Here is a 13,696-nt window from a genome sequence, read left to right as displayed (position 1 = left end):
AGAGTTTTATATCTCTAACATCATTGTTTAACATACGACACTGGTAAACATATAGCATTTCCATATTATTATTGAATTGATTGTAACTAATGTATAAGACTTAATCATATAATATCTGTATTACTCTTTGTATGATACATTTCTACTCATAAGGTATACATATGAGTGAGTCATGTGTTATTCTCTGAGTCGTGTCCTTAGATGGGGAATTGTTTAACTCAGCCTGTGTTTGCTATGTCACCAAGTTTCTTGGCTTGCAACAATGGTTAATTTCTAAAATATACAAGCCTTAGAGATTGTATTCAGAGGTTCATCTATTCAGCAAATATATTTGCCTCTTGAGAGGTCTCTTCCATTGTTACTCAACTCCTCTTGTTTGGCAATTGTTTGGCCAAGCAAGGTAACTATGTTAACTATTAGTTATACTGTGGTCTCCTTTCTATTCACAAACACTCCTGAATGGCTAACTACTTGCTAACTAGCATCTGATCTTCCTTGAGACACACAGACTGGACAATTCAGCATCGCTACATTAAAATAGGCTATACATTTCTATATAATCAATGCACCTATATTAACCTATAATCCCCGTATATTAAAAAGTCTTTGTCTTCTGTACCTTAGGGGAAGGAAATTAATTAGGTTTATTTGTATTTGATCATGTACAGTTCAGTTTATTGGGAAAAACGATATTCCGCCATATGGAAATCTCGACAGTACTGCCACTGTGCACCTCGCTCAGCCACTATATATATTTAGCATTGTGTTTTCTGACACTCTGTGTACACGGCTTAGCCTGGCTATATAGCATTGTGTGTACTGCCACTGTGCACCTCGCTCAGCCACGCTATATATAGCATTGTGTTTTCTGACACTCTGTGTACACGGCTTAGCCTGACTAATATAGCATTGTGTGTACTGCCACTGTGCACCTCGCTCAGCCACGCTATATATAGCATTGTGTTTTCTGACACTCTGTGTACACGGCTTAGCCTGACTAATATAGCATTGTGTGTACTGCCACTGTGCACCTCGCTCAGCCACGCTATATATAGCATTGTGTTTTCTGACACTCTGTGTACACGGCTTAGCCTGGCTATATAGCATTGTGTGTACTGCCACTGTGCACCTCGCTCAGCCACGCTATATATATAGCATTGTGTTTTCTGACACTCTGTGTACACGGCTTAGCCTGACTAATATAGCATTGTGTGTACTGCCACTGTGCACCTCGCTCAGCCACGCTATATATAGCATTGTGTTTTCTGACACTCTGTGTACACGGCTTAGCCTGACTAATATAGCATTGTGTGTACTGCCACTGTGCACCTCGCTCAGCCACGCTATATATAGCATTGTGTTTTCTGACACTCTGTGTACACGGCTTAGCCTGGCTATATAGCATTGTGTGTACTGCCACTGTGCACCTCGCTCAGCCACGCTATATATAGCATTGTGTTTACTGCCACTCTGTGTACACGGCTCAGCCAGACTATATAGCATTGTGTGTACTGCCACTCTGTGTACACCGCTCAGCCAGACTATATAGCATTGTGTGTACTGCCACTCTGTGTACACGGCTCAGCCAGACTATATAGCATTGTGTGTACTGCCACTCTGTGTACACCGCTCAGCCAGACTATATAGCATTGCGTACTCTGCCAGTCAGTGTGTATATTGCTGGGATCAGTAATACTCCACTCACCGCCAACCACTATATGAGCTCACCATGAGTTCCTCAGAGACCTCCGCTGTGAGCAGCACTCCCAACAACAGCAACAGCCAACGCCCCACGCAAGCTATAACATCCACTACAGCAGCCAGTGGTCAGCAGCAGCCCTCTCCGGAGGAGAATGTTGTGTCCATCGGTCCGTCGCCAGAACGATTAATGAGGGCTGCCATTGAGGAGATGATGGGGCCTGATGTGGAGGAGGAGGTCAGGCTCAGGCCAGCATTCCAAGTTAATGTTGAGGACGATGAGGGGTCTGTGTCTGGGGATGTTGGGGTGGCAGAGGTGGTGGGTGGGTCAGACTCAGGAGAAGAGTTGTATGATGAGGATGATGATCGGGACCATCTGTATGTGCCTCAGAGTCCGACCCCGGAAAACATGTTGTATCGTGTGTTTAGGTACTAAAATCTGCGTTCCCACTTCCCAGTACTGCCTGCAGTGCCCGGGTCCACGGATCCATATAATTTTTTGGGCAGCACTATCAAACTGTGGTACTATGAGTGAGTTGCCATGGTCCTTCTGTGCTGCCTGTCACACTCACCGTCTGTCTGCAGATGGATTGTTCAACACAGCTACGCCATCTGACATGTAGTCCTGGACCTTGACCATCTTCTCTAGGCGATTGGTGTTGGAGGACATGGAACTGCCCGATTGCTGTTCTGTGGGCTGCTGCATGGGTGTCAGAAAATGTTCCCACTCCAAGGACACTGCCAATACCATTCCCTTTTGGGCACTAGCAGCAGCTTGTGTTCTTTGCTGCCCTCCTGGTCCTCCTGGGTTTGCTGAAGTCAGTCTGTCGGTGTACAACTGGCTAGAGAAGGAGGAGGATGTCAATCTCCTCTCTAAAGTCTCCATCCTCAAGGGCCTGCTGGAATTGTTCCATTTTTGACCTGTCTGACACTTTCTTCAATCAGTTTTTTAACATTGTGTTTGTATAAACTGGGTATAAACCCAGTAATTGGTGTTGTCCAGATTCCAGAATAATGAATAATAATGAATAGTGAATAATGCGCGGGCCGCTTTCAATGCAGTCTAGCATGAATTGAGCCATGTGTGCCAGAGAGTCCTGCCAGACTCCTCTATCTTCATGTTCTTGTAAGCGTTGTGATTGTTGTGATGCACCATATTCGTCACCAGCATCACTTTCTTCCTCTTCTGCTGTCCTTTCCCGCTAAATTGTGGAAGTCCAACGTGCACCGCTCTGTCCCTCGGCAGTGGGGGCATCCAATTCCTGCTCCAACTCCAGCTGTTCCTCGTCCTGTTCTTTGTCATAGCTGGGACCAGCGTTTCCTGAGGCAGGTTGCCTGATGTTGGTATCATCACGCTGATCGTTTTCATCTTCAGAATCCCCCACTTGCATCATGCCAGCGGTTTCCATCTTCAACATTGATTTCTTCAGTAAACACAGCAGTGGTATTGTAATGCTGACTGTAGAGTTGTCACTGCTCAGTCACGCAACGTGGATTGCTCAAAATTTTGGAGGACTTGGCAGAGATCCAACATGGTGGCCCAATCAGATCCACAGAAGCTTGGTAGCTACTAGCTGCTGGAATGCGCCTCGGCACTGCGCAAAAGCGTGCTAGCATGTGCAGCGTAGAATTCCAGCGCGTAGGCAGGGACATCACCCAGCGAGCGATGGTGCGCTGGATTGAAGCGCTCCTGCATCTCTTGGTGAGTCCTTCAGAAGCGGTACTGGACTTTTAACAATGTTTTTTTTTTTTTCCTTCAACAGAAGATCTGCCACGTTGGAGTGAGGAGGACGCCGCCGACCCCGACACCAAGCTGAACCCCGGCGAACTCCAAGCAGAGGATCTTCAGGAACCCTCAAGGCTTTGAGCAAGCTGAGGAGGATCAGCAGTCCCGACGAGTTCTCTCCTCATATGCGACTGAGTGCAGTGGAGCTCCCCAGAACAACCTCTCAGTTGTCACTTGTCACTGGTCACTTTGTCACTTGTCACTTTGTCACTTGTCACTTTGTCATTTTGTCACTTGTCACTTTGTCACTTGTCACTTTGTCACTTTGTCACTTGTCACTTTGTCATTTTGTCACTTGTCACTTTGTCATTTTGTCACTTGTCACTTCTCACTTTGTCACTTGTCACTTTGTCATTTTGTCACTTGTCACTTTGTCATTTTGTCACTTTGTCATTTTGTCACTTTGTCACTTTGTCACTAGTCACTTTGTCACTTGGTCACTTGTCCAGATGATCTCGGTACACCTCCTGAGATTCAAATTCCTGCACACATTGCTCTGGGATTTGGGTGTGATGAATGATGCATCTAACTGGCCACCGGAGGCAATTAAGGCCTTCAAAACATTGAAAGCAGCTTTCTGTTCCGCCCCCATTTTGCGTCATGTTGAGTTGTTGACGTCATGTTCATCCTCGGCCTCGCCTTGCATTTCAGTGCGAGGTGCATTTTCCACAGAAAAAGGTTGTGAATCCGGGCACAACATTTGTGGCTGTTCCATTGACCTTTCACAGGTAGAAGATTGTGGGGGTGGGAATAGCTCCTCCGAATAGCCCATTGTGTCCTGAAAACTACTCATTGCATTGCTTTGCGCACACATTTTTTTGTCCTCATGCAAGGCCTGAGTTGCACCTGAAAGCGTGGCCTTCTCCTCCTGCGCCTCCTCCTGTTCCATCACGTCTGCTGCTGCTGGGTTAGCGTTGACGCCCGGTCCCTGTTTATTGAACCTCTTATCTTTATTACATTTATGACTGCATGGCGGTAAAAAGCATGCTATCCGCACGCTTCTTGTCCTCATGCAAGGCCTGGGTTGTTGTGTCTCAAAAAGCATGGCCTTCTCCTCCTGCGCCTGCTCCTGTTCCATCACGTGTGCTGCTGCTGCTGGGTTACCGTTACCGGTCCCTTTTCCTGGAACCTCTTCTCTGTATTACATTTATGACTGCATGGCGACAAAAAGCATGTTACCTGTGCAAAGAAACATGACATTTTCCACATTTAAAAGACAGTTTTTCCTTTGAAACTTTACAATCAATTTTCTCAAAAACTATAAGCTCTTTTTCAAATATTTTTTTTCCTCTTGTACCCACTCCCAAGGTGCACATACCCTGCTAATTTGGGGTATGTAGCATGTAAGGAAGCTTTACAAAGCACGAAAGTTCGGGTCCCCATTGACTTCCATTATGTTCGAAGTTCGGGTCGAACACCCGAACATCGCGGCCATGTTCGGCCTGTTCGGCCCGAACCCGAACATCTAGATGTTCGCCCAACACTAGTTACAGGGCCAGAGTTAGGACACCTATGTTTACCTGGGTACTTCTGCGCAGTATAGGTGACTAAGCATAAGAATGCATTCTTCTGTGAACTAAAAGCCCGGCTTTTAACTTAGCTGTAGGGATAACAGTTGTGCCTGGATGAGTGAATCTGTGAATGCATTTGTTTGAACATTTGCATGCAAGAGTGCGAAGGGTTAATAGATTTTTTCTATCACAGCTATAGTCTCATCTTGTGGAATCGCTGTGAATAAGCTCTGTATGTCCAAACTGCAGAATAAAATGTCACTGGGTACATCTGTGAAGCTCTCCAGCCTTACTAACAGATCTGTAGTGTCTTTAAGGCAGTGTGGAAAAGATGACACAATAGGTTGCAAATATGTGTCCAAAAACCCTGCTAGTGGGTAGAGTACTGAGCCCCTGACACAACAATGGGGCGTCCTCGGGGATCATGCAGCTGCTTATGTATCTTAGGCAATAGGTATAATAAGGGTACAACAGGATACTCTATCTTGAGGCCCTTTGCTGTGTTGCTATCAATAACCCAGAGCCGGATTAACCCTCCCTTTTTATAAACGCTATTAGTGCTTATCGTCTATACCCCGCGCCCCTTTTCCCCCCGACGCCCTTTTTTGACGTATGCTCAATCCACATCCGATATTCACGCAGACCGAAACAATGGGAGTGCAAACCCAGAAGATGACTAACGAAAAGGGTTGCAGAATACACCAGAGCAGAGAAAATAATTCATAGATGGTTGTCCCACGCTCAATACTTACAGCGAACACGAGGCCCTCGAGAGGTGGAGAAAATTGTAGGAGCAGAGACAAGGAAGGGTGGTTAGCACAGAGACATATATATGTGTGTGCATATACTTTTACTCACCTAAAGATTCCTTAAAGTGCTCAGAGCTGAATAAAATAAAAAAGTGAAATATGAAAACTAGACAGCCAAGGAGCTTGAATGAAGATTTTAATTTTACCAGAGCTGAATTGAGTGTTTTTTTTATCTGTCTAATATGCTGGTTTATATAATTTTCTTTTTGTGTAAGCAGAATGAAGGCGTGAACCAGGTGGACACAGAGGGAATTCAAAGGCTACCGGGCACAGGAAAAAAGTATGCTGTAGCACATCTACTACAGTGACGGTTTCTTCAACCTGAAGTAATGGGTTATCCCGCCAAATGCATCATCTACTGTCTAAATAAACCAATACTGTGGTGTAGCTCTTGAAACGTGTTAAGTCACCTCGGCTCCCTTTTAAAAAAATGATTTCTAATTATTTTACATTTATTGGTGCCTCATTGCTATTTACCCGCCTTGGTGATAGGTTGGGTTTGTGACCTTCCCAAAACTTCTTTGGAGTGCAATGGCACTTTTACCTGAGTGTGGATTGGTTTCTGTCTCCATGTCTCAACTGAAAAACAAAGCAAAATAATTTGGGCAAGAGTGTCCCCTAAGGCCCGGTTCACATTAGCGGTTTACATCCGGAATCGCCGTGCCGGAGCCGGACCGCATGCGGAACGGACGGAACGGATGCACGGCATAGCAATGAAAGTCTATGCGTCCGTTCACATGCGTCCGTTTCGTCCGGACCGGATCCGGACTCCGGCGTAAGACCCAACATGCGCTATTTTTTGGTCCGGCTCCTCCGGCTGACGTATCCGGAGCGGAGCCGGACTGTTGCATCCGGCCAATAGAAACCAATGAGAAACGGAGCGCGCACAACACACTGGCTATAAAAACCGGACGTTCTACCCCACTTCCTATGCTTTTTCTATGGTATAGTGGCCATTTTGGATGGGGACCACATGGGCCCAGCGTTCACAGAGTTGGAGCAGCAGTGATTTCATGCTGGAGCTCTTTGGCAGCAACATGTCTGACGATCTGTCTGATAACGAGGGGGTGAGGCCCTACACAGCAGAAGACCTCATCCTACAGGTGCAGCAGATACCAGCCCTGTGGGACAAGGGGGATGCGGACCACAGCAACGTCAAGAAATGCAGAGGCCTGTGGAAAAAATTGCCAAGCTGTATGTGGAGGGCTTTGATAACTTGAGCAAGAGACAGCAAGGCACAGAGGGTATGTTGACTAGAAGTGTTTGGGGGGGCTTGTGGTTTTGTTTGCTTGTGATGTATTCCACTTTTGCTATTGATTTGTGTCACCGACGTGTTGCCCATCCACCTGTGGCCTACCCACCTGTTCCCCACCCACCTGTACCCCACCTACCTGTTCCCCACCCACCTGTACCCCACCTGTGATGTATCCCACCCACCTGTGATGTATCCAACCCACCTGTGATGTATCCCACCCACCTGTGATGTATCCCACCCACCTGTACCCCACCTGTGATGTATCCCACCCACCTGTACCCCACCTGTGATGTATCCCACCCACCTGTGATGTACCCCAGCTGTGATGTATCCCACCCACCTGTACCCCACCTGTGATGTATCCCACCCACCTGTGATGTACCCCACCTGTGATGTATCCCACCCACCTGTACCCCACCTGTGATGTATCCCACCCACCTGTACCCCACCTGTGATGTATCCCACCCACCTGTACCCCACCTGTGATGTATCCCACCCACCTGTACCCCACCTGTGATGTATCCCACCCACCTGTGATGTACCCCACCTGTGATGTATCCCACCCACCTGTACCCCACCTGTGATGTATCCCACCCACCTGTGATGTACCCCACCCACCTGTACCCCACCTGTGATGTATCCCACCCACCTGTGATGTACCCCACCTGTGCACATAAAACATACACAATGACCAATTATTAAACAACAATTTATTTTAAAAAATTAACACATTTTAAATCACTTAAAAACTTGAAACTACAAAATATACACATTTCAACAAAACATATTAAAAACCAAACATTCACCCTCGTCCTGGTGGTGTGTTAAAATAAAGTCTCAGTCGGTCCCTGTTCCGCAGTGACACTACCCTTGGCCTGGTTGCATACCTCCTCAGGGGCATTAGTGGAAGCACATTCGGTGGTTCCGGAGTCTCTCTTTCCTCCTGCCGCACAAAGTTGTGCAGGATGCATGCTGCCTTCACCACGACAGCTGCGTTGGCCGGTTTCAGCAGCATGGGCGTGTGGAACGGTAACAGTAAATTCGGGCGCCTGAGGCAAGTGGACAAATCGGGCGCCGCCATTCACTCCTATAATAAATTTCGTTTAATGGGCGCCCGACAGGAAAAAAGGGCGCCAGAGAAAAATAACGTTTTATAAGCGGCGCCCGGAGACTTTTACTGTTTTATAACTGCTTCTCATGATTACACATTATTTTATGATTTATAATTTTTTAAACATTATTTTTAAACGAAAAACAGTACAATCTTTTTTAAAACATTATTTTTAAACGAAAAACAGCACAATATTTTTTTCACGCGTTATTACGGTAATGCTTATCACAGGGGGGTCTTAGGTTTAGGCACCACCAGGGGAGTCTTAGGTTTAGGCACCACCAGGGGGGTCTTAGGTTTAGGCACCAACAGGGGGGTCTTAGGTTTAGGCACCAACAGGGGGGTCTTAGGTTTAGGCACCACCAGGGAGGTCTTAGGTTTAGGCACCAACAGGGGGGTCTTAGGTTTAGGCACCATCAGGGGAGTCTTAGGTTTAGGCACCACCAGGGGGGTCTTAGGTTTAGGCACCAACACGGGGGTCTAGGGGTTAGGGGTAGGTACAGGGAGGGTTACTTACTATTTTTTTTTAAACGTTATTATACGTTTCACTTTTTAAACGGAAGATTAACGTTTTCACAATTGCCAATTTCTTGCACATTATTTAATGATTTATAACTTTATAAAACATTATTTTTAAACGAAATATAGTACATTATATTTTTAAACGTTATCCATGTTTATCGTTTAAAACCCCGTGCCCTTTTTTCCCAGCGCCCCTTTTTAACGTACGCGTGTGGAACACCCTCCACTTTGACACCAGGATCCCAAATGTGCACTCCACCATTCTCCTTGCACGGCTCAACCGAGCATTGAAGTGTAGCTGGCTGGCATCAAGTCCCCTGTCTGGGTACGGACGCATTACATGGTCGGACAGGGCGAAGGCCTCGTCCCCCACAAACACATAGGGGTAGGACGGTGCCCTTGTCCCAGGCCAGGGTCTGTCACGGGGGAGACGCAGTCTGCCTTCCTCCATCAGCCGGCAAAGGGTCGTACGCTGGAAAATTCCAGAGTCATTGGAACTACCGTACGACCCCACGTCCACGTACACAAACTTGTAGTCCGCATCTGCCACTGCCATTAGAACAATACCAAAGTATTTTTTATAGTTGAAATAATGGCTGCCACTCCCCACGGGTTTCTGAATACGGATGTGTTTCCCATCCAGTGCGCCAACACAATTAGGAAACTTGCACTCGGTCCAGAAGCCCTGGGCGATCTCCTCCCATTTCTTGGTGTCTGGCACTGGCATGTATCTGGACCTCAGTCGCGTCCAAATGATCCTCGAAGTCCTCACGACGATGCCTGCCACCGTGCTCTTCCCAATATGAAATGTCACATGTAGCGATGTATATGTTTGTCCAGTTGCCATGTACCTACAAGAGAAATAATCAAAATCAATTTTTCATGTCGTTACAGGAGAAAGGTTCAAGACAAGGTGGCGCAATATGCGTGATGCCTACGTGAAATTTCTACGCAGGAAAAAACTTGCCGAAAGAAGTGGCAGTGGCGGGGGAAAGCGCCTAAAGGAATACCAATTCGCCAAGCAATTATCTTTCATAAATGCAAGCTTGGAACCTAGACTGTAAGTACCACTACTGTGGGCAGGAACTGAGAACTCATTGTAGCAGACAACTACCATGACTTCGGACATGTATTGCTATAAACTGGCCTCAATTCCCATGGCTTTAGCAAACTTTTCTCAAAAGCTTTATCAAACGTTTGGTACAAAGTGTTTGATTAGTGTTTGCTAGCTCTGTGAATTGACGCCACATGCTGTTTGGCAAACCAATAAATATTGTTTTTATCTACAGGACTGAAGACAATTTGGAGCAAAAGGAACCGACCCAGGAGGCACGCTTCAGCAGTGAGGAGAGCTTGGTGGATGATGAGGTCACCGATGTGACATATTGCCCCGAGGAGAGGAGTAGGAGGAGGGAGTCCTTCCCTATCGAAGCTCTCGACTTTGAGGATGACTTGGGCGAAGAGAGCTGTGATTTGGAGGTTGCAGGACCGAGTGTGGCAGAAGCTGCACCTCCACAATCGACCGGTATGGAAGCTCCAGGGGACCAAGAGCAAAGAGAGGAGCACAGAGAGACTGCAGCACAACCAGCGCGCAGGGCAACCCCGACGCAGGCCAGAGGACGGGAAGATGCTACCACCCCACCCCCAAAGCTTTGCCACCTCGTACCCACCACCCACCTCCATTTTCACTATGAGGACCCCCTAGTCCAAGGACACGTAAGATTTTGTATGCACAACAATACCTATGCAATATGCAATGTCAAAGGTTTAGCACAGAATATGGAATGTCACTTATGAGGAAATAAACCTGAGACGGAAGGTGCACGCCTCTTTGCCTCTTTGTATAGATGTGATTGAACTCTTTCTTCAGATACATTTGCGGAGCACACGTCTTGCGACAGGTGGAAGAACTGCATAAAGGGGTCCCCCATAGAGAGTTGCCTGTGTACATGCGTGGAGGGCTATCATCTTGCAAGTGGGATGTGCCACACAACTGCTTTCCCTTTGAATGACTCCACATCAGTTCACTGCAATGTGAGCTCGAAGCTGTACATGGGCACTACAGGGACGAGCTTAAAATGATGCATGAGATGCACAGAGGAGAAATCGACCAACTGCGTGCGCAGCATCATCAGTTGGTGGGCCAGCTGCAGAACATGATGCAGCAAATGCATCAACAAAGTAAGGAACTGCTGAAATTGCAGGCACACCCGTGTTTTCACACTGTGATGTCTCTACTACCGTATTTGGAAAAGGTGCCTTCCCAAAACACCCCCAGACCCCCACAACCTACAGTGGTGCCCCCCTGGCAATCTTCATCACAGATGTACACTGGCTACAGAGGCAGTCAATATGGACCGCCGCTGTCAGGGTCCAGCTCATCCACGACCAGCACCCAAGAAAGTCCGGATTTCCAGGCAGCAACTCCCACCTTCTCTAGTAGTGGTGTCGATACAATTTGAAAAAAACAGTCATATTGTTCCTGGACATGCTCCTCTGAATATCTCCGAACCTCGGAGGAAGGATACCATCCCAGGGCTTTTTAGCCCAACCTTTTCCCTGCCCCATCTCCTTCAACCAAGGTTTAGAGGTGTTCAGATGACCATGTCAGGGTACTTTTGTTTTTGCTGGACTTGAACGTTAGGGCTTAGTGTCCCCGAAAGACACTACCTGGGTCACAACCTTGTGCCTGTTGCACTGCACCTGTAGTCCTGCACCTGTGCCTTTGGTTCCTCTTGCTCCTCACTTTCTTGTTGTCCCTAACCACTTGCACAAGACCCTTGGAACCATGGATGAAGAACACCTTGACTGGTCGGTGAGAGGCCTAGCCTTTTCACTGACCTGTTTCCTTGATCCATGGCTCAGAGGGCCATGTGCCAGTGGTTAGGTTTTTAAAGCACTTTAATGTTAGGGCCTGGTGTCCCCGAAAGACAATACCTGGGTCACAACCTTGTGCCTGTTGCACTGCACCTGTAGTCCTGCACCTGTGCCTTTGGTTCCTCTTGCTCCTCACTTTGTTGTTGTCCCTAACCACTTGCACAAGACCCTTGGAATCATGGATGAAGGACACCTTGACTGGTCGGTGAGAGGCCTAGCCTTTTCACTGACCTGTGTCCTTGATCCATGGCTCAGAGGGTCATGTGCCAGTGGTTAGGTTTTTAAAGCACTTTAATGTTAGGGCCTGGTGTCCCCGAAAGACACTACCTGGGTCACAACCTTGTGCCTGTTGCACTGCACCTGTAGTCCTGCACCTGTGCCTTTGGTTCCTCTTGCTCCTCACTTTGTTGTTGTCCCTAACCACTTGCACAAGACCCTTGGAACCATGGATGAAGGACACCTTGACTGGTCGGTGAGAGGCCTAGCCTTTTCACTGACCTGTGTCCTTGATCCATGGCTCAGAGGGTCATGTGCCAGTGGTTAGGTTTTTAAAGCACTTTAATGTTAGGGCCTGGTGTCCCCTAAAGACACTACCTGTAGTCCTGCACCTCTGCCTTCGGTTCCTCTTGCTCCTCACTTTGTTCTTGTCCCTAACCACTTGCACAAGACCCTTGGAACCATGGATGAAGGACACCTTGACTGGTCGGTGAGAGGCCTAGCCTTTTCACTGACCTGTGTCCTTGATCCATGGCTCAGAGGGTCATGTGCCAGTGGTTATGTTTTGAAAGCACTAATTTAGGCCTGGTGTCCCCTAAAGACATTACCTGTAGTCCTGCACCTCTGCCTTCGGTTCCTCTTGCTCCTCACTTTGTTGTTGTCCCTAACCACTTGCACAAGACCCTTGGAACCATGGATGAAGGACACCTTGACTGGTCGGTGAGAGGCCTAGCCTTTTCACTGACCTGTGTCCTTGATCCATGGCTCAGAGGGTCATGTGCCAGTGATTAGGTTTTGAAAGCACTAATTTAGGGCCTGGTGTCCCCTAAAGACACTACCTGTAGTCCTGCACCTGTGCCTTTGGTTCCTCTTGCTCCTCACTTTGTTGTTGTCCCTAAACACTTGCACAAGACCCTTGGAACCATGGATGAAGGACACCTTGACTGGTCGGTGAGAGGCCTAGCCTTTTCACTGACCTGTGTCCTTGATCCATGGCTCAGAGGGTCATGTGCCAGTGGTTAGCTTTTTAAAGCACTTTAATTTTAGGGACTGGTGTCCCCGAAAGACACTTGGGCAGCTATGCCCTGCAACTCTTCCCGCACAAAAAGTTGGTGGTTGGTGTTCCTCAACACTGACCGGGCTATACCATAGAAATGTTTTGTCTTCCATGTTGGAAGAATATTTTCATGTTGAAAAGGTTAATAATTGTTTTTTAAAATAAAAAAAAAATTGTTTTTACATACCTCAGTGTGATGAGTAGTTGTTCTTGTGGTGTGACTGCTCTCCTGAACGTGGTATCCTTCTTCCTTAGGTCATCCTTCACCATCTCCAAGAGGGTATCAAACCTGTCAGGAGATGGAAAGGAAGAAGCTGTAAAGTCTGTTGTGGGACAAGATGTTGGGTGGAGGATGGGGGAGGTGTGTTTACAGAGGTTTGGGAGTGTTGTGGAGGGTGGGGGTGTAGTGTATAGCTAGGTATACAGGGGTGTGGGGGTCAGGGTGGTGTGTTTAGCTAGGTATACAGGGATGAGGTGTTGTGGGGGTGAGGGTGGGGTGTTTGGGGATGGTGGGGGTTGGTGTATTTAGGCCTAAATACTTACAGGGGAATAGACATCCGAGTGTAGCTGTAGAACTTCTGTGGGTGTCGTCTGAGGTCCCGGTAGAGGGCCTGGAACTCTCCCTTCCTCTGCCTTCTGGCTAGTAGAGGGTGCACCCACCATCTCCTGCAAGGAGCACGCCTTCTCCCCACATAGTAGTAGGTGAACAACAGGATGGAGGGAATTCCCAGGTAATATGAGTAAAAAATGACTGGATCCATGGTCCCAACTGCAGTCTCTGTATCCAAGGATGGTCTCCACACGTCCACCTGTCTCCAACAATGACCCCAGAGCTTCTGCTGACCTCCCAGAAC

Source organism: Hyperolius riggenbachi, chromosome 3 (genome assembly GCF_040937935.1).
Source record: "Hyperolius riggenbachi isolate aHypRig1 chromosome 3, aHypRig1.pri, whole genome shotgun sequence".
Taxonomy (NCBI): domain Eukaryota; kingdom Metazoa; phylum Chordata; class Amphibia; order Anura; family Hyperoliidae; genus Hyperolius; species Hyperolius riggenbachi.
Note: the sequence above shows the minus strand (reverse complement) of the source record.